At 44.9% G+C, this 26,971-nt stretch overlaps 1 protein-coding gene across 2 annotated transcripts in view; it reads left to right on the top strand.

Annotated features, from left to right (window-relative positions):
- macir (macrophage immunometabolism regulator) overlaps positions 1–26,971 on the top strand; it is a 49,751-nt gene that overhangs the window by 6,711 nt on the left and 16,069 nt on the right. The window contains exon 2 of one of the 2 annotated variants that reach the window (XM_085987711.1): positions 21,896–21,963. The exons of the other annotated variant lie outside the window; for it this stretch is intronic. The gene's annotated coding sequence lies outside the window, so the exon portion shown is untranslated. The remainder of the gene's footprint in view (positions 1–21,895; positions 21,964–26,971) is intronic. 2 annotated transcript variants of the gene reach the window in all.

The raw sequence follows: 26,971 nt of genomic DNA, 5'->3' as shown, positions 1-26,971 counted from the left end.
GCTGGGTCAAAATCCTGGAATTCCCTCCCTAACAGCACAGTGGGAGTACCTTCACCACACAGACTGCAGCAGTTCAAGAAGGCGGCTCACCACCACCTTCTCGAGGGCAATTAGGGTTGGGCAATGAATGCTGGCCTTGCCAGCGACGCCCACATCCCACAAACGCATAAAAAAAAACATAGCCACATATGTGCATAGCAAGGACTCTCAAACCGAATTGAGATAAATGACCAGATACAGTAATTTGTTTTGGTGATGTTGATTGGGGGATAAATATTGGCCAGGACACCGGAGAGAACTCCCCTGCTCTTCTTTGAATACTGCCATGGAATCTTTTATGTCCACCTGAGAGGGCAGTCGGGGCCTCAGTTTAACGTCTCATCTGAAAGACAGCAGCTCTAACAGTGCAACACTCCCTCAGTACTGCAACAAAGTGCCAGCCTAGCTTATATGCTCAAGTATCTGGATTGGGACTTGAATCCACAACCTTATGACTCAGAGTTGAGAGTGCTACAACTGAGCCATGGCTGACACGCAATGAAGCGGATGAGGGAAGATGTCTTATTGTGGAGAATGAAGGTATGTTGGGGATATGTAAAATCTAATACAAAATATTTAATACAGTATGATGAAAGTGAGAATGCAGGTGTATTAGAGGAGAATATGGAACAATAGAGATACAGTTCCCGCCACTTATAGCGGACATGTTGGTGTTAACGCGATTTGCCTGCTGGATGGTAAAAGCAAAAAGATAAGTAACCAACATTTTTTAAAAACAGGTTATCTCACTTAGCAACTGCCTCTCCTAATTGTTAGTTATTGCATCCAGAATCTTATTACTAAGGTAATCGGAGGCAGCGGCGACCGGGACATAAAGCAGAGAGTGGAGGAACAGCATGGACCTAATCGGAGGCAGCGGCGGGACATCATAAAGGAGAGAGCGCAGGAACAGCGTGGACCTAATCAGAGGCGGCTGCAGTGGTACATAAAGGAGAGAGCGGACGAACATCTCAGACCTAATCGGAGGCGGCTGCGGTGGGACCTTCCACGATTTCCAAAAAAAACAAGGAGTGACATCAGAGGACAGCAAGTAGGTGATTGGTTGGTGAGTATTACGGTTTTTTTCTCTCTAACTTAAGACAGTGGTTTAAACTAGGAGTGGGAAACTATAACGTACTGTATTAAATTTATAGCTTAACTAGTTAAACTAATTAATATAACTAAATAATTGTTGAATAAAGGCTTTAATTAAATAAATAAAATAAGGTTAGACTAAGATATGGCAGGGCAGGTTGTGTGTCTGGACTGCAGTATGTGGGACTTTGTGGACAGCGAGACTGTCCCGAACAAACACGTCTGCAGAAGATCTCTCCATCTCGAATCTCTCTGGCTCAGTCATTGAGCTGGTGTCACTCTGACACATAAGGGAGGGGGGGGGGGAGGAATTTCTGGACAGTTTTATCCACAATACAGTCACACCCCAGGGGAAAGCACAGATTCAGGAAAGGGAGGGTGTTAGGAAGACAAGTAGTGGGGATTTAGGAGAGGTTGAGAAGGAGGTCCCGCAGACACTGGTCCTGTCCAACGGGTATGAAGTGCTCGCTACCTGTGAGGACATGGAGAAAGACTGCAGGGAGGACAGCCACAATGCAGCCCCAGGTACCATGGCTCAGAAGGCTGTCCGGGGGGTGGGGGGGGAGGGTGGAAGAGCAGAAGAGAAATGTGGTAGCGATAGTGGACTCTATAATTCGGGGGATAGACAGCGTCCTCTGCAGCCAAGAACGAGAATCCTGAAGGGTGTGTTGCCTACCCGGGTAAAGGGATATCTCATGGTGGCTGGAGAGGAACATGAAAAGGGAGGGAGTAAATACAGCTGTCGTGGTCCATGTTGGAACGAATGACATAGGTAGGAACAGGGAGGAGGTCCTGCTGAAAGAATATCAGGAGTTAGGATCTAAATTAAAAAGCAGGACCTTGAGGGTAATAATCTCCTGGATTATTGCCCGAGCCACATGCAAATTGGCATAGAAGCAGACAGATCAGGAGAATGAACACGTGGCTAAAGGGCTGCTGTGGGAAAGAGAAGCTCCTTTTCATGGAACACTGGCACCAATTCTGGAAGGAGCTGTACCGATGGAACCGGGATGGGACCTGTGTCCGAGCGGAAAGGGTAAATAGGGAGGTGGCAAAGGCTTTAAACTAGTGAGATGGGGGGAGGGATCTACAAGAAACGTAACCAGCCTAAATATAAACAAAACAGGAAAAAAGAGCATAGGAAAGAATAAAGTAAGGGAGGACATTGATGGCAAGGGAATAAATAGTTATAGAACAGGAAATGGTTAAACATAAAGTGAGAGGAAATCTTATTAAAAATGAGTTAAACTGTCTGTACAACAATGCACATAGTGTCTGTAGTAAAACAGGAGAGCTGGAGACAATCATGTGTTGCCAGGAGCCAGACATAGTAGAGATTACTGAGACATGGCTGCAGAAAAATGAGGACTGGGAATTAAACATTGCAGGGTATAACATATTTAGAAAAGCTAGGGAGGGAAAAGGGGAGGTGGGGTAGCTGTACTTATTAAGGATAACATAATGGCAGTAGAAAAAAGTGATGCAGATATCAGCAAGACAAAAATAGAATCTATATGGATAGAGATAATAAAGGATCAATCATACTAATAGGCTTAGTATACAGACCACCTAATAGTGGAAGGGAGGTGGAGGAAAAAATATGCAGACAAATTAGGGAAATGAGTAAAAAAACACAGAATAATAATCGTGGGGGATTTCAACTACCCCGATATTAATTGGACAGTAGAGGTAGGTAAAGGGGATAAGGGAATGGAGTTCCTACAATGTAACCAGTACTCCTTTCTAACCCAATATGTAAAAAGTCCCAACAAGGGATGATTCGCTATTGGATCTAGTAATGGGCAGAGCAGATAAGAGAAGTAAAAGTAGGGGAACATATTGGCAATAGTGACCAGAATATAATATGCTTTAAGATGATAATTGAGAAGGACATAAGTATGACGAAAACCAGGTTAACAGATTGGAGAAAAGCTGATTTTGAGGGGCTGAGAATAGAACTTGGAGAAAAAATGGGCAACAATATTGGCAAACAATGATATAGAATAGCAATGGGAAACACTTAAAACGGTGTTCAACAGAGTGCAGGAAAAATATATTCCACTAAAAGGAAAGAACAAACTGAACAATAATGAGACTCCATGGTGGCATAGTGGTTAGCACTGTTGCCTCACAGCGCCAGGGACCCGGGTTCGAATCCGGCCTCGGGTGACTGTCTGTGTGGAGTTTGCACATTCTCCCCGTGTTTGCGTGGGTTTCCTCCGGGTGCTCCGGTTTCCTCCCACAGTCCAAAGATGTGTGGGTTAGGTTGATTGGCTATGATAAATTGACCCTTAGTGTTAGGGGGATTAAATACGTGGGGTTACGGGGATAGGGTGGGATATGTGTTGGTGTAGGGGTTACGGGGATCGGGTGGGATATGTGTCGGTGCAGGCTCGATGGGCCGAAATGGCCTCTATCTGCACTGTGGGGTTTCTGTGATCTGTGATCCATGGATGAATAAAGCCATGAGGAAAGAGGCATACATTAAGTACATAGTACAGGGGAGTGCATGATCAGGTAGAATATGAAAAGATTAGGAGAAGTCAAAAAAACAATTAGGGAGCCAAAGAGGAACTATGAAATTGAATTATCAAGGAACATAAAACAAAATAGTAAAATATTTTATAGACACATCAGTAAAAAAAAAGGAAGTTTGGGATGGGAATAGGGCCATTAAGGGATAGACAGGCTATTACCACAGGTAACAATAGAGAGAAGGCAGAAATATTAAATAATTATTTTGCTTCAGTATTTACCAGGGAAATAGAACAGGTGGACATGACATTGGAGGATGAGATTAGTAATGAGAAGTGCATTTAATATTAAAAAAAAAGGATATATTAAATAAGCTAATCAAACTCAGAGGATAAAACCCCTGGTCCGGATGGATTACATCCACGCATTTTAAAAGAATCTAGTGAAGAGATAGCAGGCATTACTACACATCTTTAATAATTCATTAGAAAAAGGTGTCGTGCCAGAGGACTGGCGGATAGCTAATGTAATACCGATATTTAAGAAGGGGGATAGAATATGTCCAGGGAATTATAGACCAGTCAGCTTAACATTGGTGGTAGGAAAAATAATGGAATCCCTACTAAAGGAGAAAATAGAAAAACATCTAGAAACCAAAAATATAATAATGAATAGTCAGTATAGATTTCAAAAGGGAAAGTCTTGCTTGACCAATCTTATTGATGTTTTTGACGAGGTAACAGAGGCCAGACAATGGTAATGCAGTAGATGTAATTTATCTGGATTTTCAAAAGGCCTTCGATAAGGTAACCCATAATAGACTAATGAACAAGTTCAGAGAATGAGGAGTCAGGGGACAAGTAGCAGAATGGATTGCTGGCTGGCTTAAGGGCAGAAAGCAGAGAGTGGGAGTAAAGGGTAGCTATTCACAGTGGCAGAAGGTGGGTAGTGGTGTTCCACAAGGATCTGTGCTGGGACCACTGCTGTTCACAATTTACATTAACAACTTAGACTTTGGAATCAAAAATACAATTTCTAAATTTGTGGATGACACCAAATACATAAAAACATAAGAAATAGGAGTAGGCCATTTGGCCCCTCGAGCCTGCTCCGCCATTCAGTAAGATCATAGCTGATCTTTTACCTCATCTTCACTTTCCTGCACTGTCCCCATATCCCTTGATTCTCTTAATATTCAAAAGTCTATCGATCTCTGTCTTGAATATACTCAACGACTGAGCCTCCACAGCCCTCTGGGGTAGAGAATTCCAAAGATTCACCATCCTCTGAGTGAAGACATGTCTCCTCATCTCAGTCCTAAATGGCCGACCCCTTATTCTGAGACTGTGACCCCTGGTTCTGGACTCCCCAGCCAGGGGAAACATCCTCCCTGCATCTACCCTGTCAAGCCCTGTATGAATTTTGTATGTTTCAATGAGATAACCTCTCATTCTTCTAAACTCTAGAGAACATAGGCCGAGTCTACTCAATCTCTCCTCATAGGACAATCCCCCCATCCCAGGAACCAGTCTGGTGAACCTTAGTTGCACTCCCTCTATGGCAAGTATATCCTTCCTTAGGCAAGGAGACCAATACTCCAGGTGTGGTCTCACCAGGGCCTTATATAATTGCAGTAAGACATCTTTACTCTTATACTCAAATCCTCTTGTAAAAAAGGCCAACATACCATTTGCTTTCCTAATTGCTTGCTGTACCTGCATATTAACTTTCAGTGATTCGTGTACAAGGACACCCAGGTCCCTCTGAACACCAACATTTCCCAATCTCTCACCATTTTAAAAAATACTCTGCTTTTCTATTTTCCCTACCAAAGTGGATAACTTCACATTTCTCCACATTATATTCCATTTGCCATTTTGCTTGCCCATTTACTTAGCCTGTCTATTTCCCCTTGAAGCCTCTTTGCACCCTCCTCACAACTGAGGAGGACTGCAACAAATTACAGGAGGACATTAATAAACTTGCAGAATGGCCATATAATTGGCAAATTAAATTCAACACAGATAAATGTGAGGTATTAAATTTTGGTAGGAATAATGGGGAGGTCACTTGGAGGGTGCGAGTCTAAGTGGGGTAGAGGAACAAAAGGATCTCTGAGTACAAATAAATAAATCACAAAGTAGCGACACAGGTTAGCAAGGCCATAAAAATGCAAACCAAGCACTAGGGTTTATTTCTAGAAGGATAGAATTGAAAAGTAGGGAAGTTAGGCTTAACCTGTATTGAACCTTGGTTAGACCACACTTAGAGTACTGCGTACAGTTCTGGTCGCCATATTATAAAAAGGATATAGAAGCACTGGAGAGGGTGCAGAGAAGATTTACAAGGATGATACCAGAAATGCAAGGGTGTATATATATCAAGAAAGGATGAACAGGCTGGGTCTCTTTTCTCTCGGAAAAAAGGCTGAGTGGTGACCTAATAGAGGTCTTTAAAATTATGAAAGGTTTTGATAGAGTGGATATAGAGACACTGTTTCCACTTGTGGGGAAGAGCATAACTGGAGGGCATCAATATAAGATAGTCACCAAGAAATCCAATAGGGAATTCAGAAAAAACTTCTTTACCCAAAGAGTGGTGAGAATGTGGAACTCGCTACCACAGGCAGTGGTTGAAGCGAATAGTATCGAAGCATTTAAGGGGAGGCTAGACATGCAAATGAGGGAAAAGGGAACAGAGGGTTATGCTGATAGATTTAGATGAGGAAAGACGGGAGGAAGCTCGGGTGGAGCATAAACCCCGGCATGGACTGGTTGGGTCGAATGGCCTGTTTCTATGCCATATATCCTATGTAATCACACTTTAATGAGGTGCAAACAGCTGACTGAAACTGCTCAAAGACTCGACTGCCTCAAATCAGCACAGCCTTTTAAATCAGTAAATACAGGGTAAGTATTTATCAGAGTGATTATTTGCAAGGTCTTCTGCGCATGCGCCCCTGTTTGGGGCACCTGAAGACCTTTGGAGCTATGCATGCGCACTCAATTGGCGAGGAAACCAGAAGTGGAGCCTGCCGAATCACATTGCGGAGCCTGGAGCCTTGCTGCTTGCCGGAGCCTGGAGCATTTTCTTTTTTAGCTTGACAATACTGATAACCAACAACAAACAAAATGGCAAAAATGTAGAGCAGCAGAACAGTTTGTGAAGTTTAAATAAAAGGATAAGGATTATTTGATTAGAAAATGAGAGAGTTCTTAAACTGATCGATGAACCTCTAGATTATCATATTACTCATTACACATTTTCCTACAATTTGACCATTTGGTAGTTATAATTACATTCCATTATATCTAAGATGCAACAATGATGATATGTACCAACTGCACTAAAAATGGTTAGATTTCACTACTGTTACGAATAGGTGTATTATTGTACTTACTCCAAATTAAATTTTTAGGTAACAGTGTTACTGATAAATCTTAGTCATTAAACTGAATATTAAGCATGGTACTTACAATAAAAATGTGCTTACTGGTACTATTTTAGTCCACGACAATGGCCGGAATTTTCCCTACCTGGGCGGGTCAAGTGTAGGTGGTCGCCATGGTGGGTTGCAATCCCGTTGCTGGTTCCATCTCGCTCCACAAAACGACTTTATGTCAATAGGGCCTGTTAAGGCCGGCCTGCACGTTACCTGGCCCAATTAAATGGTGCAGGTCTGCTGACATCATCCATGACGTTTTTTCAGCTGGGATATTTAAAGGGGCCATGGCCATATTACATTTGAAGGTTAATCTAAAATAGTGCAGTCAGTGCACTACAGCATTGGAGTGCTGCAAACACTTCGGAAATTACTGCCCAGAGGCAGAGGGCTGCACCCAGGTACTTCAATGACTACCTCCATATGCTTTTGGAGGGAGTCAGAGCATGCAGGGAGGTCCTCTTCCCTTCCAGTGGGCGGAAGAGACCTCCCCAGGAGACCGAAACAGCCTGGTTGGAGATTGCAGGATGTTAACCGCAGGGATGTGGACAGGAGGACCTGGGTGCAGTGCCGCAAACGTTTCAATTATCTCATTAGTTCAGGAAACACGAGTGCAAAGCCACACTTAACTTCATCCTGCTGTGCCTCTCATCACATCCCCATCACTGTGCCTTCCGAACCCTACTCCTGCACATCCTTACTCTCCAACATACCTTTCACGTCCGCCCATATCCCTCTATCTACATTATCACATCCCCATCTGACTAACCACCCCTCACACTCACCCTCATCCTAGTGCAATCATACCAACTAACAACGCACAAGGAGGCCACTTGGCTTTGGCACCCCACTCCACCAGAGGAGGCTGACCTGTGTGGGAGCGGCAGCGGGACCTGAGAGCAGGCGGATCGGCCATAAAGGAGCGTGGCAAAGGAGGCCTGACATCGGAGGAGGCGGACATGTGTGGGAGCGGCAGTGGGACCTGAGAGAAGGCAGAGCGGCCATAAAAGAGTGCTGCAGAGGAGGCCCGACACTGGAGTGCTGCGAGTTTGGAAAGAGTCCGAGAGCGGGAGCAGTCAAACAACAACAACTGTGAAACCGCTAAAGTGACGTCACAACCAGGGAAGGAGCTGATTGGTAAGTAGGACCTGGTGAGTATTTCTACAATCCAGTCATTGAAGTAAAAGTAAGGTCTCTAGTTTAGAGTAAGTAGTGTTTAAAGGGAAGTAAGGTCCCTAGTGTATTTAATATTCTTTAATTTAAAGGAAGTAGAGGGAGTAAATTAAGGGCAGGATATGGCAGGGCAGCATGGAGTGCTCCTCTTGTGCTATGTGGGAAGTCAGGGACACTTTCAGTGTCCAGGGCGATCACGTGCAAGAAGTGTCTCCAGCTGCAACTACTCGAAATCCGTGTTTCAGAGCTGGAGCTGTGGCTGGAGTCACTGTGGAGCGTCCGCGAAGCTGAGATCTTCGTGGATAGCACGTTTAACGAAGTGGTCACACCGCAGGTAAAGAGTGCACAGGCAAACGGAATGGGTGACCGTCAGACAGAGTAAAAGAACTAGGGAGGTAGTGCAGCAGTCCCCTGGGTCCATCTCCCTCTCCAACAGATTTTCCGTTTTGGATACTGCTGGGGGAGATGGTTTCTCAGGGGAATGCAGCAAGAGGGAAGTCCGTGGCACTACAAGTGGCTCAGCTGCACAGGAGGTGAGGAAAAAGAGTGGGAGAGCAATAGTGATAGGGGATTCTATCGTAAGGGGAACAGATAGATGTATCTGTGGCTGCAGACGTCACTCCGGGATGCTATGTTGCCTCCCTGGTGCCAGGGTCAAGGATGTCACTGAACGGCTGCAGGGCATTCTGAAGGGGAAGGCGAACAGTCAGAGGTCATGCTTCACATTGGTACCAACGACATAGGTAGAAAGAGGGATGAGGTCCTGCAACGAGAATTTAGGGAGCTAGGTAGCAGATTAAAAAGCAGGACCTCAAAGGTTGTAATCTTTGGATTACTCACGGTGCCACGTGCTAGTGAGTATAGGAATAGGAGGATAGAGCAGATGAACGCGTGGCTAAAGAGTTGGTGCAGGAGGGAGGGCTTTAGTTTCCTGGATCACTGGGTCTGCTTCTGGGGAAGGTGGGACCTGTACAAGTCGGACGGGTTGCACCTGAACCGGAATGGGGCCAACATCCTTGCGGGGAGGTTTGCTAGTACTGTTGGGGGTTTAAACTAACTTGGCAGGGGGATGGGATACGGAGTGGAGCTATAGTAGGGGGTGATGCACAGCCAAATATAGAGGAAAAAACAAGTCAGCCTGGAAGGCAGAGCAAACCTGTAATGGCACAAGGGAGTATGGCAAGGCTGGATGGCATTTATTTTAATGCAAGGAGTCTTGCGAGTAAGGCAGATGAATTGAAGGTGTTGATGAACACATGGGAGTATGATCTTGTTGCTATCACAGAGACATGGTTGAGGGAGGGGCAGGACTGGCAGCTCAATATTCCGGGGTATAGACTCTTTAGGCGAGACAGAGGGGTGTGTAAAAGAGGAGGGGGTGTCACAATATTAATCAAGGAGTCAATTACTGCTGTAAGGAGGGATGATATCTTAGCAGGTTCCTTTAATGAGGCCATATGGGTAGAACTTAAAAACAAAAAGGGGGCAAGCACTTTGCTAGGAGTGTACTATAGGCCCCCAAACAGTCAGGGGGAGATAGAGGAACAGATATGTAGGCAAATCTCAGAGAAGTGTAGAAATAATAGGGTAATAATAGTAGGCGATTTCAACTTCCCCAATATTAACTGGGATAGTCAGAGTGTGAAAGGCTTAGATGGTGCGTAATTCTTAAAGTGCATCCAGGAGAGCTTTTTGAGCCAGCATGTAGAAAGTCCTACAAGAGAGGGGGCGATACTGGACCTAATTCTAGGGAATGTAGCCGGGCAAGTGGTAGAAGTGTCAGTAGGAGAGCATTTTGGTGACAGTGACCATAATTCGGTGAGATTTAAGGTAGTCGTGGAAAAGGACAAAGATGGACCGGAAATAAAGGTTCTAAATTGGGGGAAGGACGATTTTAATATGATAAGGCAGGATCTGGCCAAAGTGGACTGGGATCAGCTACTTTGTAGGAAAATCCACATCAGAGCAGTGGGAGTCTTTCAGAAAGGAAATAGAGAAAGTACAACGCCAGCATGTTCCCGTAAAGGTCAAGGGTGGGACCAACAAGCCCAGGGAACCCTGGATGTCAAGGGATATACAAGAATGGATTAGGAAGAAAAGGGAGGCTTTTGGCAGATACAAAGGACTAAAAACAGTGGAAGCCCTAGAGGAGTATAGAAAGTGCAGGGGGGGTACTTAAAAAAAGAAATTAGGAGAGCAAAGAGGGGGCATGAAAAAACACTGGTGGGCAAAATAAAGGAAAATCCCAAGGTGTTTTCTAAGTATATTAAGGGCAAGAGGATAACCAGGGAAAGAGTAAGGCCCATTAGAGACCAAAGTGGCAATCTGTGTGTAGAGGCGGAAGATGTGGGTGAGGTTTTAAATGAATATTTTGCATCTGTGTTCACTATGAAGAAGGACGATGTAGGCATAGAAATCAGACAGGGGGATTATGATATACTTGAACAAATTAGTATTGACAGGGAGGAGGTTTTAGCGGGCTTAAAAGTGGATAAATTCCCAGGCCCAGACAAGATGTATCCCAGGCTGCTGTGTGAGGCAAGGGGAGGAGATTGCAAGGGCTCTGACACAAATTTTCAGAACCTCTCTGGCCACAGGTGAGATGCCAGAGGACTGGAGAACAGCTAACGTAGTACCATTATTCAAGAAGGGTAGTAGGGATAAACCAGGGAATTACAGGCCAGTGAGCCTAACATGGTAGGGAAATTATTGGAAAAAATTCTGAGGGACAGAATTAGTCTCCACTTGGAGAGGCAAGGATTAATCAAGGATAGTCAGCATGGCTTTGTCAGGGGGAGATTATGTCTAACCAATTTGATTGAATTTTTCAAGGGGGTGACTAGGTTTGTGGATGAGGGTAGTGCAGTTGATGTAGTCTACATGGACTTCAGTAAGGCTTTTGACAAAGTCCCGCATGGGAGACTGGTCAAGAAGGTAAGAGCCCATGGGATCCAGGGCAATTTGGCACATTGGATCCAAAATTGGCTTAGTGGCAGGAGGCAGAGGGTGATGGTCGAAGGTTGTTTTTGTAACTGGAAGCCTGTGTCCAATGGTGTACCGCAGGGATCGGTGCTGGGTCCTTTGCTGTTTGTAGTGTACATTAATGATTTAGATATGAATGTAGGAGGTATGATCAGTAAGTTCGCCGATGACACGAAAATTGGTGGCATGGTAAATAGCGAGGAGGGAAGCCTCAGGCTACAGGATGATATCGACGGGTTGGTCAGATGGGCAGAACAGTGGCAAATGGAATTTAACCCTGAAAAGTGTGAGGTGATGCATTTTGGGAGGACTAATAAGGCAAGGGAATACACAATGAATGGTAGGATCCTAGGAAGGACAGGATCAGAGGGACCTTGGTGTGCATGTACATAGATCCCTGAAGGCAGCAGGACAGGTAGATAAGGTGGTTAAAAAGGCATATGGGACACTTGCCTTCATTAGCCGAGGCATAGAATATAAGAGCAGGGAGGTTATGATGGAGTTGTACAAAACGCTAGTTAGGCCAGAGCTGGAATACTGTGTGCAGTTCTGGTCACCACACTATAGGAAGGATGTGATTGCATTGGAGAGGGTGCAGAGGAGATTCACCAGGATGTTACCTGGGCTGGAGCGCTTCAGCTATGAGGAGAGACTAGACAGGCTGGGGTTGTTTTCCTTAGAGCAGAGAAGGCTGAGGGGGGACCTGATTGAGGTGTACAAAATTATATGGGGCATAGATGGGGTAGATAGAAAGGAACTTTTTCCCTTTAGTAGAGGGGTCAATAACTAGGGGGCATAGTTTCAAGGTAAGGGGTAGGAGGTTTAGAGGGGATTTGAGGAAAATCTTTCACCCAGAGGGTGGTTGGAATCTGGAACTCACTGCCTGAAAGGGTAGTAGAGACAGGAACCCTCAACATTCAAGAAGCATTTAGATGAGCACTTGAAACACCATAGCATACAAGACTACGAACCAAGTGCTGGAAAATGGGATTAGAATAGGGCTTGATGGCCGGTGCGGACACGATGGGCCGAAGGGCCTCTTTCTGTGCTGTATAACTCTGACTCCATCCTTACACTCATTCCATCAGACTCCCTCAACCTTCTCTTTCCCTCCATCATGGTCATCATGTGCATAATGGTATCTGTACCCATTCTTCATATGACATATCTAACTCATCTCTTTACTCTCCCACAGGTCCATCAAGAGGCCTCCCCACTGTCCAGGAGGAAGATGACTCCTCAGAGGAGCCTCCAGCCTCTGAGGGCTCAGCGTCACTAGACACAAGTGCACCCAGCACCAGCACAGATGCACACACCTGGGTGCGTCCCACACAAGATAGAGTAGTGTTGTCACCTGGTGTCTCAACTCACAAGTGAGCAAGAGCAGATGGTGGAGACAGGGACAGCAGTGGAGTGTCCTTGCCGGAGGGCGCAGGACGCTGCTAGCACTGCTCAGCTACATGCTGACGTTGAGCCTCGGGGGCCATCCAGAAATAGGGCGATCCTGGAGGTGCAGGAAGAAGTGCAGGGGGCTCTGACAGGTTTTGCGAGCACAATGTCTGCAACATGAGCACCACCATGTCGCAGGTGATGGCGACTGTAGGCTCTTCCATGGATAGGATGGTCACCTGCATGGAGCAGCTAATGCGCCACTCATAGGAGCACATGGTCTATATGGAGAATAGATGGCAGAGGCTGATAGACCTCCTCTCCAGGAGGGATGTCGGCGTCGATGTGGGTCCTCCTGGCCCCACTGATGTGCAGCAAGGTGCTCTCCAGCTCCTTGGCAGCAGGGAAGTGAGCAAGCTGACTCTACCTCTGCTGAAGCCACGGGTAGAAGCACACGTAAGAGAAAGATGACACAGGCAGCAATGTGCTTGGGTACTGATGCCCTTAGTCCTGTGCAGCATCAGGTGATTGCAGAGATAGTTGGTGGTGTTGTTGGTGTGCAGATTATGAGGACCAAGGTGAGACAGTATAAACGGCACCCACATTGCTGGCATAGATGGCAGGTGAAGTAGAGATGACAGAAGCAATCTGTCAATGGTGAGAGGTTCTTTCAATGAGGTGACACTGGATGGAGACTTTGCTTGAAAGACTTGCAGCCTGTAGAAAAGCTCAATCTGCTGGGAATGCAGTCAGCAACAGCTTCTGTCTGAGGAAAGTGATCAGCTGTCAGGTGGGAGCTTTTGTACTACATTTGATGCTGTCAACTAATCAGCTGGATCAATGGCCATTCAACTCCTGCCTCAGGTTGACAGATGTGGTTCCTGAGCAGCGTGAGTCCCATGGGCGTCCAGTGAAATTCGAAAGGTAAGTCTAAAAAGACTCTTGAGGGTCTGACAACAAGCTAATAATCCTTTAAATTGGGTCACCCGCCTCTGCCATTTGAGTCACTGCCGCTCCAGCAAACGCAAAATGTTTTAGATTGTCTCGAACCTACTAATAAGATTTCCTATTAATGAGATATTTTCACATTCAACTCAACTGTGAAGTATTCCATTTCAATGTAAGATACCACTTCAGTTTGTGTATTTGAAGGGAAAAAGATGCTTCTGGAAAACTGGCACAGACAGACATATGCACCCATACACCACACACTCACCCATACGCCACACACTCTGACTCCATACACACAGTCCTCTCATTCAGAATTAACAAATTTTTATCACTTCCAGAAAGAGAAAAAACTCAAAAGAATTAACTAACCCACTAATTTGAGTATAAAGTCTTTTATTTTACCAGCCAAGGACAACTATAATTACAATTGCAGAATACTAGATAACAGAGGATCTTCACAAAGCAAACTATACTTCTACTTTCTGTAGGCTCACTGGCAAGACTGGATCAAATTACATATTGCAGCTTTGTCTGCAGCAGGCAGGATCAAATTACACATTCCAGACAAACTGTTGCATGTGTCTTGACCGCCAAGGGGACCAATCAGAAATCTGGTCCCACCCACTGGTGTTGCAAATAGACGCAGCCAGTATTTATTGAACTGCCCTAAATAGTCGGTACAATTAATACGTTATAACGGACACCTTGGTAATTGAGCCTATGGTAACGTCAGATGGTTAGAGCCATTTGCCTGATATAGGTGGCCGCCTGTGATAAGCATGAGCGGTGTAAGCGAGGGAAACTGTAGTTGTGGAAAAGGAATTGATTCAGAAAAAAGTTAGCAGAATGCAAGGTGGATAAGTAACTAGACCATGAAAGAAAGACTTGCATTTATATAGTGCCTTTAATGACCGCCGGACGTCTCAAAGTGCTTTACAGCCAATGAAGTACTTTTCGAGTGTAGTCACTGTTGTAATGTGGGAAATGCGGCAGCCAATTTGCACACAGCAAGCTCCCACAAACAGCAATGTGATAATGACCAGATAATCTGTTTTTGTTATGTTTGAGAGATAAATATTGGCCAGGACACCGTCAGGTAACTCCCCTGCTCTTCTTCGAAATAGTGCCATGGGATCTTTTACGGAAGAACAGGTTTCCCTCAGATCCTGCTGAATTTAACAGCAGAACCTGATTAACATTTTTATCTCAATTTCCCAGCCGTAGCAGTCAGTTTGAGAGGCTGGCTGGCTGTTGGGCGGGTAGGCTTTTGGCACCAGCCTGCAGCCGGGAAGCGGAGAGATGGGAGGGATCGGAAAGGCTGGGGAGGGCGGTGAATACAGTATTACAGGGACAAATTGCTCGGGACAGTTTGAAGGGCTGTATTACAATGGTATAACTTAGACCTGCAAAGCTACTGATACCCTCCAGTCTATTTTTATTTGAAAGATTTCAAATTAAAAATACTTTTTAAATTCCTGCTTTGCCCAGTAAAATCAATCGGCTTTTAAGATTTACCACCCAACACACACGACCCATAGGAACGCTGGACACCAGGATACGTTCCTGTGGCCAATGTTGCTAAAGTGCAAATGACAGGAATATGTTATATCAAGCCATCTTATTACATTACACCCAACATTATATCTGGCAGAAAATTCCGGAAGTGGCATTGGTTTGTCAACCTGTACCCTCCATAACTGTCCAATACCTGTGGTCCTGCAAAGCTGCTCCACTTACCTTTCTGAAATCCCTGTGCCACTGTCTTGTACTGGAGCATTGATCAATAGCAACTGGGCAGGTACTCACCTGGTTATGGACTCTCCACCCACCCCAGCCTCCTTGCAGCCAATAATGATGTAGCAGCCCATTAGTTCCATTGACTTATGCTCATGTGGGGTTAGACAGCGGAGGTTTGGGACCGGGACCACCACCCCCACCCCCTTTGCCTGCTCATGGGCATTATGCACTTTCTTGCCTTACTAAAACAACAATGGAAAAAATTAGGCTTGTGCTTTAAGTGTGTGGAGTAATTGAAGGGGCTACTGGTCTGCATCTTTCAGTTGAGTCACGCCACCAGGCACTAATCGTGAGTTTAGCGGCCACGTTGAGCATGGGAGAACATTATCACATTGTGACTTTCTTACCTTCGCTGCTCTAGTTAAATCGTTGAACTTCTTTCGGCACTGTCCCGCTGTCCTGGACACAATTGACATGTCACTCAGTCTGCAACATCAGCCATGCCTGCCTCCTCATCGCACGTGAGGGCTAGGATGTTGAGGAGCTGATCAGCTGCTGGTGCCTCCCTTCCACCTCATCCAAGAGGGCCTGAAAATTTTAATCAGCAATGCTGAAAGCCCTCTTCATGGCAGCCTTCTCCTGTCAATCAGTCATCTGTGAGGAGAGAAACGTTTGAGACAATTCAGACTCTCGACAGAGCAATTTAAATTAATTAATTAAAAGATCTGCAGGACAGAGACCTGTATGCTTCTTACCTTGCACTCCCCAGTCTCATGGAAGGAAAAAATGTTTTTATTTGACTTTCATAGTCCTCCACCCTCACAGCTTGAGCCCTATTGACTTTGTTCCAACTATATTTCAACCACGTATTGAGTGGATTTACGGCTACTTTTATGCTCGTGTGTATTCTGATTAGATTGTGAGGAAACATGGGCGCAATTTGACATCTGCAAAATGGTCGCAATTTTGGGCTCAATTTGCCAGTTGTGCCCACAAGCTAATAAGATACACCTGTTTGAAAGTCTGGTTTTAGCATACAATTTTGGTCCTATTTGCTGATTACCATAATTTGAACTTGCCTGGAGGTGCTAAAACAGACACCTGCAAGTTTAGCACTCAAGCGCTGATTAGACGCAATTTTCGTCAAGCAGTATACGTGGGCTCACACCCACTTCCACTGAAGGTCTGGAGTGTGCTAGCTGACTCGCAGCGCCAGGTTCCGGGATGACTCAGGGACTGAGTGAGAGGGTGCATAGGTTCTCACATGGCACTGGAGGTCTTGGTGGAGGAGGTCCAGAGGAGAGGGGAATGTCCTGTACCTGCAAGTGGAAAGGAGTTCACCTCACCCTCCTCTCCCTCTCTCCTGCAGCATCTGGTGCTGCTCTGCCTGGCCTCATGTCCTTCTCCCATTCCTCCTGTAAACCAAGAGGGAACCCTAGCATGATGCCCATGACCAAGCACTCCCTTTCTCCTGGTGACTCCTATAAGGTGTCTAAAAAGGTAGAGTAGCACAACACTCACTTTAGGTAAAGTCCTCAGAAAATTGCTGGAATAAATGTTGCTCGAGTGTTGAAGTCTCGAGAAAGTGTCCCAGAAGGTCTCCCAATATATCTTTTAAAAGTCCTCTTCAAACCTCCAGCAGCAAGTGAACAGTCAAAGGTGTGATACACCTTTAAGTAGTGCTCAAAATCCTCAGCAACAAATTGTTCACTCCCAATCAGCTGGTTGCTGTTAGGAGAGGACGGTAGGTCAAGGGCTATCCACCAAAATGCTATGCAGCCTCATTAATGTGAGCTAGCAGGTCATTTAAATGGCAATCAGCCCCTCAATGATCCTCCGGGTAGATGTTCCTAGTGCGTGCTTCAACTCCTTTATAAAGATGGTGTCTTGCGCTAAACGCAGGCTAAACTGGCATTTCAGCTCAAGACCCCCATCTTGGCCACCTCGGACCCATAAAGTGTAAGACGTTAGCTGGGGAAAAAGTTAGGCCTATTAAGGACCCAAAGGGAAATCTTCATGCAGAGACAGAGGACATGGTTAAAGCATTAAATGAGTACTTTGCATCTGTCTCCACAAAGGAAGCGGATGATATGAAGGTTACACTAAAGAGAGGGAAGTTATGGACAGGATAGTAATAGATAGAGAAGACGTACTCAAAAGATTAGCATTACTGAAAGTTGGTAAGTCACTTGGTCTGGTTGGAATGCATCCGAGCTTGCTGAAAGAAGCAAAGGTAGAAATAGTAGAGGCAATGGTCACATTCTTCCAAGAGTAGTGCTGTAGGACTGGAAGGTTGCTAATATTATACCACTATTCAAGAAAGGGGAGAGGGATAAACCAGGAAACTACAGGCCAGTCAGCCTAACATTGGTGGTGGGGAAGTTATTGGAAACCATTATGAGGGACAAAATAAACTTTCATTTGGAAAGGCATGGTGTAATCAAGCACAGCCTGCATAGATTTGTAAAAGGCAAATTGTGTCTGACTAACCTGATTGAATTCTTTGATGAGGTAACAAGTTGATCAAGGTAGTGCAGTAGATGTATATATGGACCTTCGGAAGGCATTCGACAAAGTGCCACACAGGAGGCTTGTTAAGAAGATGGAAGCCCATGGAATTAAGGGGAAAGTGGCGGTATGGGTATGCAATTGGCTCAGTGACAGGAAGCAGAGGGTGGTGGTGGATGGATGTTTTTCAGACTGGGAGGTGGTTTGCAGTAGTGTTCCCTAAGGGTCGTTTTTGGGTTCAGTATTCTTTGAATTTGAAATTGGTCAGGTGGGCAGAACAGTGGCAAATGGAATTCAATCCGGAGAAGTGTTAGGTAATGCATTTGGGGAGGGCTAACAAGGAAAGGGAATACACATTAATTGGTAGGACACTGAGTAGTGTAGAGGAACAAAGGGACCTTGGAGTGCATGTCCACAGATCCCTGAAGGTAGCAGGCCAGATGGATAAGGTGGTTAAGAAGGCATACGGAATGCTTGCCTTTATTAGCCGTGGCATAGAATACAAGAGCAAGGGGGTTATGCTTCAACTGTATAAAACACTAGTTAGGCCTCAGCTAGAGTACTGCGTGCAATTCTGGTCACCACATTGGTGGTTAGCACTGTTGCCTCACAGCGCCAGGGACCCGGGTTCGAATCCGGCCTCGGGCGACTGTCTGTGTGGAGTTTGCACATTTTCCCCGTGTTTGCGTGGGTTTCCTCCGGGTGCTCCGGTTTCCTCCCACAGTCCAAAGATGTGCGAGTTAGGTTGATTGGCTATGATAAAATTGACCCTTAGTGTTAGGGGGATTAAATACGTGGGGTTACGGGGATCGGGTGGGATATGTGTCTGTGCAGGCTCGATGGGCCGAAATGGCCTCTATCTGCACTGTGGGGTTTCTGTGATTCTGTGAAAGATGTGATTGCACTAGAGAGGGTACAGAGGAGATTTACAAGGATGTTGCCAGGAGTAGAGAATCTTAGCTATGAGGAAAGACTGGATAGGCTGGTCTGTTTTCCTTGGAACAGAGGAGGCTGAGGGAAGACCTTATTGAGGTGTATAAAATTATGAGGGGCCTAGATAAAGTGGATAGAAAGGACCTATTTCCCTTAGCAGAGGGGTTAAAAACCAGGGGGCACAGATTTAAAGTAATTGGTGGAAGGTTTAGAGGAGATTTGAGGGGATATTTCTTCACCCAGAGGGTTGTGGGGGTCTGGAACTCACTGCCTGAAAGGGTGGTAGAGGCAGAAACCGTAACCACATTTAAAAAGTATGTGGATGTGCACTTGGGATGCTGTAACTTGCTACGGACCAAGAGTTGGGAAGTGAGATTAGGCTGGATAGCTCTTTGTTGGCCGACGCGGACACGATGGGCCAAAATGGCCTCCTTCCGTGCTGTAACTTTCTATGAACTAGCCGTGCCTCTAGCCAAGCTGTCCCACTACAGCTACAACACTGGCATCTATCGGACAATGTGGAAAATTGCCCAGGTATATCCTGTCCACAAAAAGCAGGAAAAATCCAATCCGGCCAATTACCGCTCCATCAGTCTACTCTCAATCATCAGCAAAGTGATGGAAGGTATCATCAACAGTGCTATCAAGCAGCACTTACTTACCAATAACATGCTCACTGATGCCCAGTTTGGGTTCCGCCAAGACCACTTGGCTCACAACCTCATTACAGCCTTGGTCCAAACATGGACAAAGGAGCTGAATTCCAGAGGTGAGGTGAGAGTGACTGCCCTTGACATCAAGGCAGCATTTGACCGAGTGTGGCATCAAAGAGCCCTAGTAAAACTGAAGTCAATGGGAATCGGGGGGGAAAACTCTCCACTGGCTGGAGTCATACCTAATACAAAGGAAGATTGTTATGGTGGTTGAAGGTCAATTATCACAGCCCCAGGACATCGCTACCAGAGTTCCTCAGGGCAGTGTCCTAGGCCCAACCATCTTCAGCTGCTTCATCAATGACCTTCACTCCAACATAAGGTCAGAAATGGGGATGTTTGCTGATGACTGCACAGTGCTCAGCGCCATTCACAACTCCTCAGATAATGAAGCAGTCCATGCCCGCATGCAGCAAGACCTGGATGACATTCAGGCTTGGGCTGATAAGTGGCAAGTAACATTCGCGCTACACAAGTGCCAGGCAATAACTATCTCCAACAAGCGAGAGTCTAACCACTGCTCCTTGACATTCAACAGCATTACCATCGCCGAATCCCCCACCAACAACATCCTGGGGGGTCACCACGGACCAGAAACTTAACTGGACCAACCACATAAATAATGTGGCAACAAGAGCAGGTCAGAGGCTGGGTATTCTGCGGTGAGTGCCTCACCTGACTCCCCAAAGCCTTTCCTCCATCTACAAGGTGCAAGTAAGGAGTGTGATGGAATACTCTCCACTTGCCTGGATGAGTGCAGCTCCAACAACACTCGAAGCTTGACACCATCCAGGACAAAGCAGTCCGCTTGTTTGGCACCCCATCTACCACCTTAAACATTCTCTCCCTCCACCACCAGCGCATCGTGTCTGCAGTGTGTACCATCTACAAGATGCACTGCAGCAACTCGCCAAGGCTTCTTCAGCAGCACCTCACAAACCCGCTACCTCTTCTACCTAGAAGGACAAGGGCAGCAGGCGCATGGGAACAAGACCACCTCCAAATTCCCCTCCAAGTCGCACACCATCCTGACTTAGAAGTATATTGCTGATCCTTCATCGTCACTGGGTCAAATTCCTGGAACTCCCTACCTAACAGCACTGTTGGGAGTACCTTCATCACACGGACTGCAGTGGTTCAAGAAGGCGGCTCACCACCACCTTCTCAAGGGCAATTAGGGATGGGCAATAAATGCTGGCCTTGCCAGCAACACCCTCATCCCATAAACGAATAAAAAAAAATACCCAAATCCATTAAGGTGGTTAAAAAAGGCATATGGGTTACTTGGATTTATAAATAGAGGAATAGAATATAAAAGCAAAGAGATCGTGCCAGAACTTTATAAATAACTGGTTAGGTCTCAGCTGGAGTACTGTGAACAATTCTGGGCACCACACTTAAGGAAAGATGTAGAGGCTTTAGAAAGGGTACAGAGGAGGTTTATCAGGATGTTACCAGGGATGAGGGACTTCAGTTATGAGGAGAGGTTGGAAAAGTTAGGACTGTTCTCCTTGGAACAGAGAAGGTTAAGAGGTGACCTAATAGAGGTTTTCAGGATGATGAGAGGTTTTGAGAGAGTAGATGGAGAAAAACTATTCCCTCTGGTGAGTGGGTCAATAACTAGAGGCCATAGATTTAAAATCATTGGCAAAAGATCTGGAGGAGAGATGGAGAATTTTTTTCACACAGGGTTGTTAAGATCTGGAATGCTCTACCTGAAAGTGTGGTGGAAGCCAATTCCATAAATTTTAAAAGGGAGTTGGACAGGTACTTGAGGATGAGGAACGTACAGGGTTACGGACGAAAGGCGGCAGGGGGTGGTGTGTGGGACTAAGCATGATGGCTCTTTCAAAGAGCCAGCACAGACACACAGGGCTGAATGGCCTCCTGTGCTGTAGGTTTCTATGATTCTATGAATATATTTGCAAAATTGTTACATGTAACTTACTATTTTAATTATTTAGCATGCCTTATTAACAGAATACATGACACACTTTGTACAACCCATTCATTGCACTGGCCATTCCTCGCTCATGACTTCCAATTATGAATTATCGGGCCCCACTTGAAATATATTATCCCACATTTCAGTTTTATCTATCCTCCTAAAACATACGTGTCGGGGGCGGGCCGGACAGGGAAAGGGGGGGGCGGGTAGCTAAGATATAATCTGCAGCACTGCAACACAAAATGGATTAATTTGAAATTTCTGGCTACAGTATAATTACAAGTAACTGGGTGAGATTAGAACCTGCCTACTCATTAAATATTTCCAAAAATATCAAAAATCATCCTAAACCTCACGTGTTGGTGCGGTCTTCCTGTTTAATCCATTACTAACAGATTGCAATTCCTCGGCGCTGCCATGTCTTTTACATCAGAATCATGTGACAGATCCGGGCGCTCTCCACTGCCACAACTGAACTCAACCTGCTTTCTCTTTTCTTCCTGATTACAGCATTTTCGCGGTCACCGACTCGGTAGTAAGATTGGGATCCGACCGATATCTCAGTAATTCGGATTAAGGTTGGTTTATTTGTCCTTCCCCACCCCAACCCTCTTTTTAAAAAAAAAAACCCGAACTGATTCATGGTACGATTTTTATTAAATGTCCCCAATTCTCATACGAGGGCATCAAAGAGAAAGTGATGGGAGCGGATTGAAATCGCCTAAGAAATTGGCCAGCCTCTGTTCGCTGGGTGTCTGTAGGTATGTTCAGCTGCCTTGGTTTAGGTTGGGTCATGGGGGGGAAGAGACGGGCTGGAGTGTGATGACTGAACGCTCTGATCTTGTGAACATTGTAGGTCAGCATTTGCAGATTCAGATCTTTTCGGGCGGAGTCTCCACCGGTAATCTTTGGCCAAGTAGACTGAAAATGTCTTTAGAATTATTTATTCCAACGTCGTTTATTTGGTATTTGGCTGGAACGATTGTTTAGAAACAGGAGACGGTTGTAGAAGGTTTACAATAACGTGGGGCTGGCTCAATACAACAGCATTCAAAGTCTGATTCAATGAGGAAACGCTGCTTGTTTTACTGCTCATTATAAGTACACTGTTCCATTGCAAGATTTGATACATAGAATGGGGTTTAAGTATAATTGTATTCCCGATTAGATAGTGTTGTGTGAATACTTAAGTATAAAGATATAGAATTCGTGATTTGTTAATTTGAGAATAGCCGGAAGTGAAAAAATAAATGGTGTATTTTACACTACTGCTTTCCTGACCTGTTGGATATGCTGAAGCGTTACATCATGGATGTGATGCGTAATAATGCTTGAAAAATGCAGTGGAAGCGTAATAAGTGGAAATTGGTTATGAAGAAGCACAACATAATGGTAGCTGGTAGTGAAGTAAAATTTATTTTCAATCAAGTTGTATGTGTGTGTGTATTAATTTAAAGGGCAGACACATCACTTGCCCTTTTAGCGAGCACCTGTGGACCCGACCTCTTAACTACACATTTGACAGCACTCTATATTAAGAGGTGAGTTTTTTTTCGCATGTAAAAATGGTGCATTCCAAATATTTTTACCCTTAAAGTCAGAATCATTTATTGGGAGAAATCTAGCAAGAATAACTTTACTTATACCATTGACCATTTGCAATATAAATTTTCCTGATTTCCATCTCCAGAATGTAGTGTTTGAATTTCTATTGCCAAATGTGTAATCTAATCATAATCAATGTTTGGTGTTGAAATTATTCCATGGACAATAAAGGGTTAAACAATAGTTCTTTGCTATTGTTAATTTGGCTAGTCAACCTATATTTAAACTATACAGATCTAGAAGAAAGTTTCCTTCGTGATAATTTGTGTAGAATTGTTTAATACAGAGGGATGTGGTTATGATGATGCTGATAACTTCCATTGTGACAAAACCATTCCTTCTGTCTTGAGCTCTGAGATGTTAGTGGCGTGTGAGAGGCTAGAAGAGTGGCATTTAGCCTTGGCAGGAGTTCAGCACTAGTAAAAGTTCAGCCTTGAGGTGTACTATTGGACGTAGTTTTTCCCCTAAAATTAATACTCGTTTGAAGCGAATGAGAGGAATTTGATTCTTCTGAGAGTTTAGTGCTCTTGGGAGTTCTAGACTAACACTATCTACATTCTTAAAGTTAGACACAAAGGAATGACAGTGCAGGGAATCCTCATGATGTGCATGGAGTGATACGTGGGCCTCCACGGATCCTCAGCGTATCCAAGGGCAGCACATTTGGTGGGGGGAAAGCTGGGTGACACAGAAGAGCAGAGGAGTTTGGGGTTCAGCTTTACAAAAGGAGCACCTCAAGTGGATAAGGTGATAAAAATAGCTAATGGAATACTGAGCTGCATGACAAGAACTATAGAATATAAAAGTCCAAATGTAATGGTGAAATCTATATAAAATCTTACTAAAACCACAGTTGGAGTATTATGCACAGTTTTGGGCTTCACACTATAGGAAAGATCTTGAGTCAATAGAAAAGCTACAGTGCAGATTTACTGGGATGCTGCCTGGTATGAGGAAATACAAATATGAAGAATGACTTGGGAAAAATTCAGCCTGTTTTCATAAGAACAGAGAAGATTAAAGATTGATTTGTTAAAAAATTATGAAGGGATGGGACAGAATAGGTATAAATATTGTTTCCAGTGATTAAGAGTTCTAGAATGTGGGGACATGAATATAAGATTAAATGTAAGAGATTTACATAAGAACTTAAGAAATAGGAGCAGGAGTAGGCCAGTCGACGCTTCAAACCTGCTGTACCATTCAATAAGATCATGGCTGATCTTCGACCTCAACTCCACTTTCCTGCCCTATCCCCATATCCCTTGTTTCCCTTAATATCCAAAAATCTATTGATTTCTGTCTTGAGTATACTCAACAACTGAGCATCCACAGCCCTCTGGGGTAGAGAATTCCAAAGATTCATAACCTTTGTGTGATTAAAAATGTTTAATTGGGGGAAGGCCAATTTCAGTGGGTTCAGAACGGATCTGGCCCGGGTAAACTGGAATCAAAGATTGGCAGGCAAAACTATAATGGAGCAATGGGCTGCCTTTAAAGAGGAAATAGTTCAGGTACAGTTGAGGTACATTCCCACTCCGGGGAAAGGCAGGGCAACTAAAGGCAGGGCTCCCTGGGTGACGAGAGATAGAGAATATGAAGCAGCAGAAAAAGAGCGGGTATGACAGATGTCAGGTTGCAGATACATCTGAGAATCAGGTTATATACAGAAAAGTCCGAGGAGAAGTGAAAAAGAAAATAAGAGGGGCAAAGAGAGGATATGAAAATAGAATGGCAGCCAACGCAAAAGGTAATCCAAATGTCTTCTATAGGTATATTAAATAGTAAAAGGGTAGTAAGAGGAAGGGTGTGGCCGATTAAGGACCAAAAAGGGGACTTATGCATGAAGGCAGTGTGTGTGGCTGAGATACTAAACGAGTATTTTTCATCTGTCTTCACCAAGGAAGAGGATGCTGCCATAGACATAGTGAAGGAGGAGGTAGTGGAGATACTTGATAGGATAAAAATTGATAAAGAAGAGGTATTAAAAAGGCCGGCTGTACTTAAGGTAGATAAATCACCAAGAGCAGATGGGATGCATCCTAGGATGCTGACGGAATTGGGGAAGGAATTCGCGGAGGTACTGGCCATAATATTCCAATCCTCCTTAGATACGGGGGTGGTGCCAGAGGACTGGAGAATTGCAAATGTTACACCATTGTTCACAAAAGGGTGCTAAGATAAACCCAGCAACTACAGGCCAGTCAGTTTGACCTCTGTAGTGGGGAAGCTTTTAGAAACAGTAATCAGGGACAAAATTAACTTGGACATGTGTGGATTAATTAAGGAAAGCCAACACGGATTTGTTAAAGGCAAATCGTGTTTAACTAACTTGATTGAGTTCTTTGATGAGGTAACAGAGAGGGTTGATGAGGGTAATGCGGTTGATGTAGTGTACATGGATTTCCAAAAGGCGTTCGACAAAGTGCCACATAATAGGCTTGTCAGCAAAGTTGAAGCCCATGGAATAAAAGGGACAGTGGCAGCACGGATACAAAATTGGCTAAGTGACAGGAAACAGAGAGTAGTGGTGAACGGTTGTTCTTCGGACTGGAGGAAGGTATACAGTGGTGTTCCCCAGGGGTCGGTTCTAGGATCACAGCTTTTCTTGATGCATATTAATGACTTGGACGTGGATGTACAGGGCACAACTTCAAAATTTGCAGATGACACAAAACTTGGAAATATAGTGAACCGTGAGGAGGAGAGTGATAGACTTCAGGAAGACATAGACAGGCTGGTAAAATGGGCGGACACATGGCAGATGAAATTTAATGCAGAAAAGTGTGAAGTGATACAATTTGGTAGAAAGAATGAGGAGACGCAATATAAACTAAATGGTACAAACCTGAAGGGGGTGCACGAACAGACAGACCTGGGGGTATGTGTGCACAAATTGTTGAAGGTTGCAGGGCAGGCTGAGAAAGCAGTTAAAAAGGTTTATGGGATCTTGGGCTTCATAAATAGAGCTTTAGAGTCCAAAAGTTTGGAAATTATGATGAACCTGTATAAAATACTGGATCAGCCCCAACTAGAGTACTGTGTCCAGTTCTGGGCACCACACTTTAGGAAGGATGTGAAGGCCTTAGAGAAGGTGCAGAAAAGATTTACAAGAATGATTCCAGAAATGAGGGACTTCAGTTATGTCATTAGACTGGAGAAGCTGGGGTTGTTCTCCTTGGAGCAGAGAAGATTGAGAGGAGATTTGATAGAGGTGTTCAAAATCATGAGGTGTCTGGACAGAGTAGATAAGAGGGAATCTGTTCCCATTGGCAAAAGGGTAGAGAGCCAGAGGACACAGATTTAAGGTGTCTGGCAGAAGAACCAAAGGCGACGTATGAAAAAACTTTTTTACGCAGCGAGTGGTTAGGATCTGGAATGCACTGCCTGAAAGGGTGGTGGAGGCAGATTCAATCACGGCTTTCAAAAGGGAGTTGGATAAGTACCTGAAGGAGAGAAATAAGCAGGGCTACGGGGAACGGGCGGGGGAGTGGGACTAGCTAAAGTGCTCTTGCAGAGAGCCGGCACAGGCTCGACGGGCCGAATGGCCGCCTTCCATGTTGTAACCATTCTATGTTTCTATAAATTTCTCCTCATCTCAGACCTAAATGGCTGACCCCTTATTCTGAGACCATGGCCCCTATTTCTAGACTCCCCAGCCAGGGGAAATGTCCTCCCAGCTAATGTTCCCTCTTATTTTTTTTTGGGTGTGCAGCCCCGTCAAGGGGCTACGCGGGCCATTTAAAGTTTTGTGCATGCTTATAGGAAACATTGCCCCCTGCATCTACCCTGTCAAGCCCCTTAATAATTTTATATGTTTCAATGAGATCACCTCTCATTCTTCAAAACTGTATGGAATATAGGCCTAGTCTACTCAATCTCTCCTCGTAGGACCATCCCCTCATCCCAGAAACCAGTCTAGTGAACCTTCGTTGCACTCCCTCTAAGGCAAGTAGATCATTCCTTTGGTGAGGAGACCAA

The sequence above is a fragment of the Somniosus microcephalus genome, chromosome 1, assembly GCF_052327205.1.
Source record: "Somniosus microcephalus isolate GS21.2 chromosome 1, FLI_Smic_1.0, whole genome shotgun sequence".
Lineage (NCBI taxonomy): Eukaryota > Metazoa > Chordata > Chondrichthyes > Squaliformes > Somniosidae > Somniosus > Somniosus microcephalus.
The sequence above is the reverse complement of the archived record's forward strand: the minus strand, read 5'-3'. Positions and strand labels throughout refer to the sequence as shown.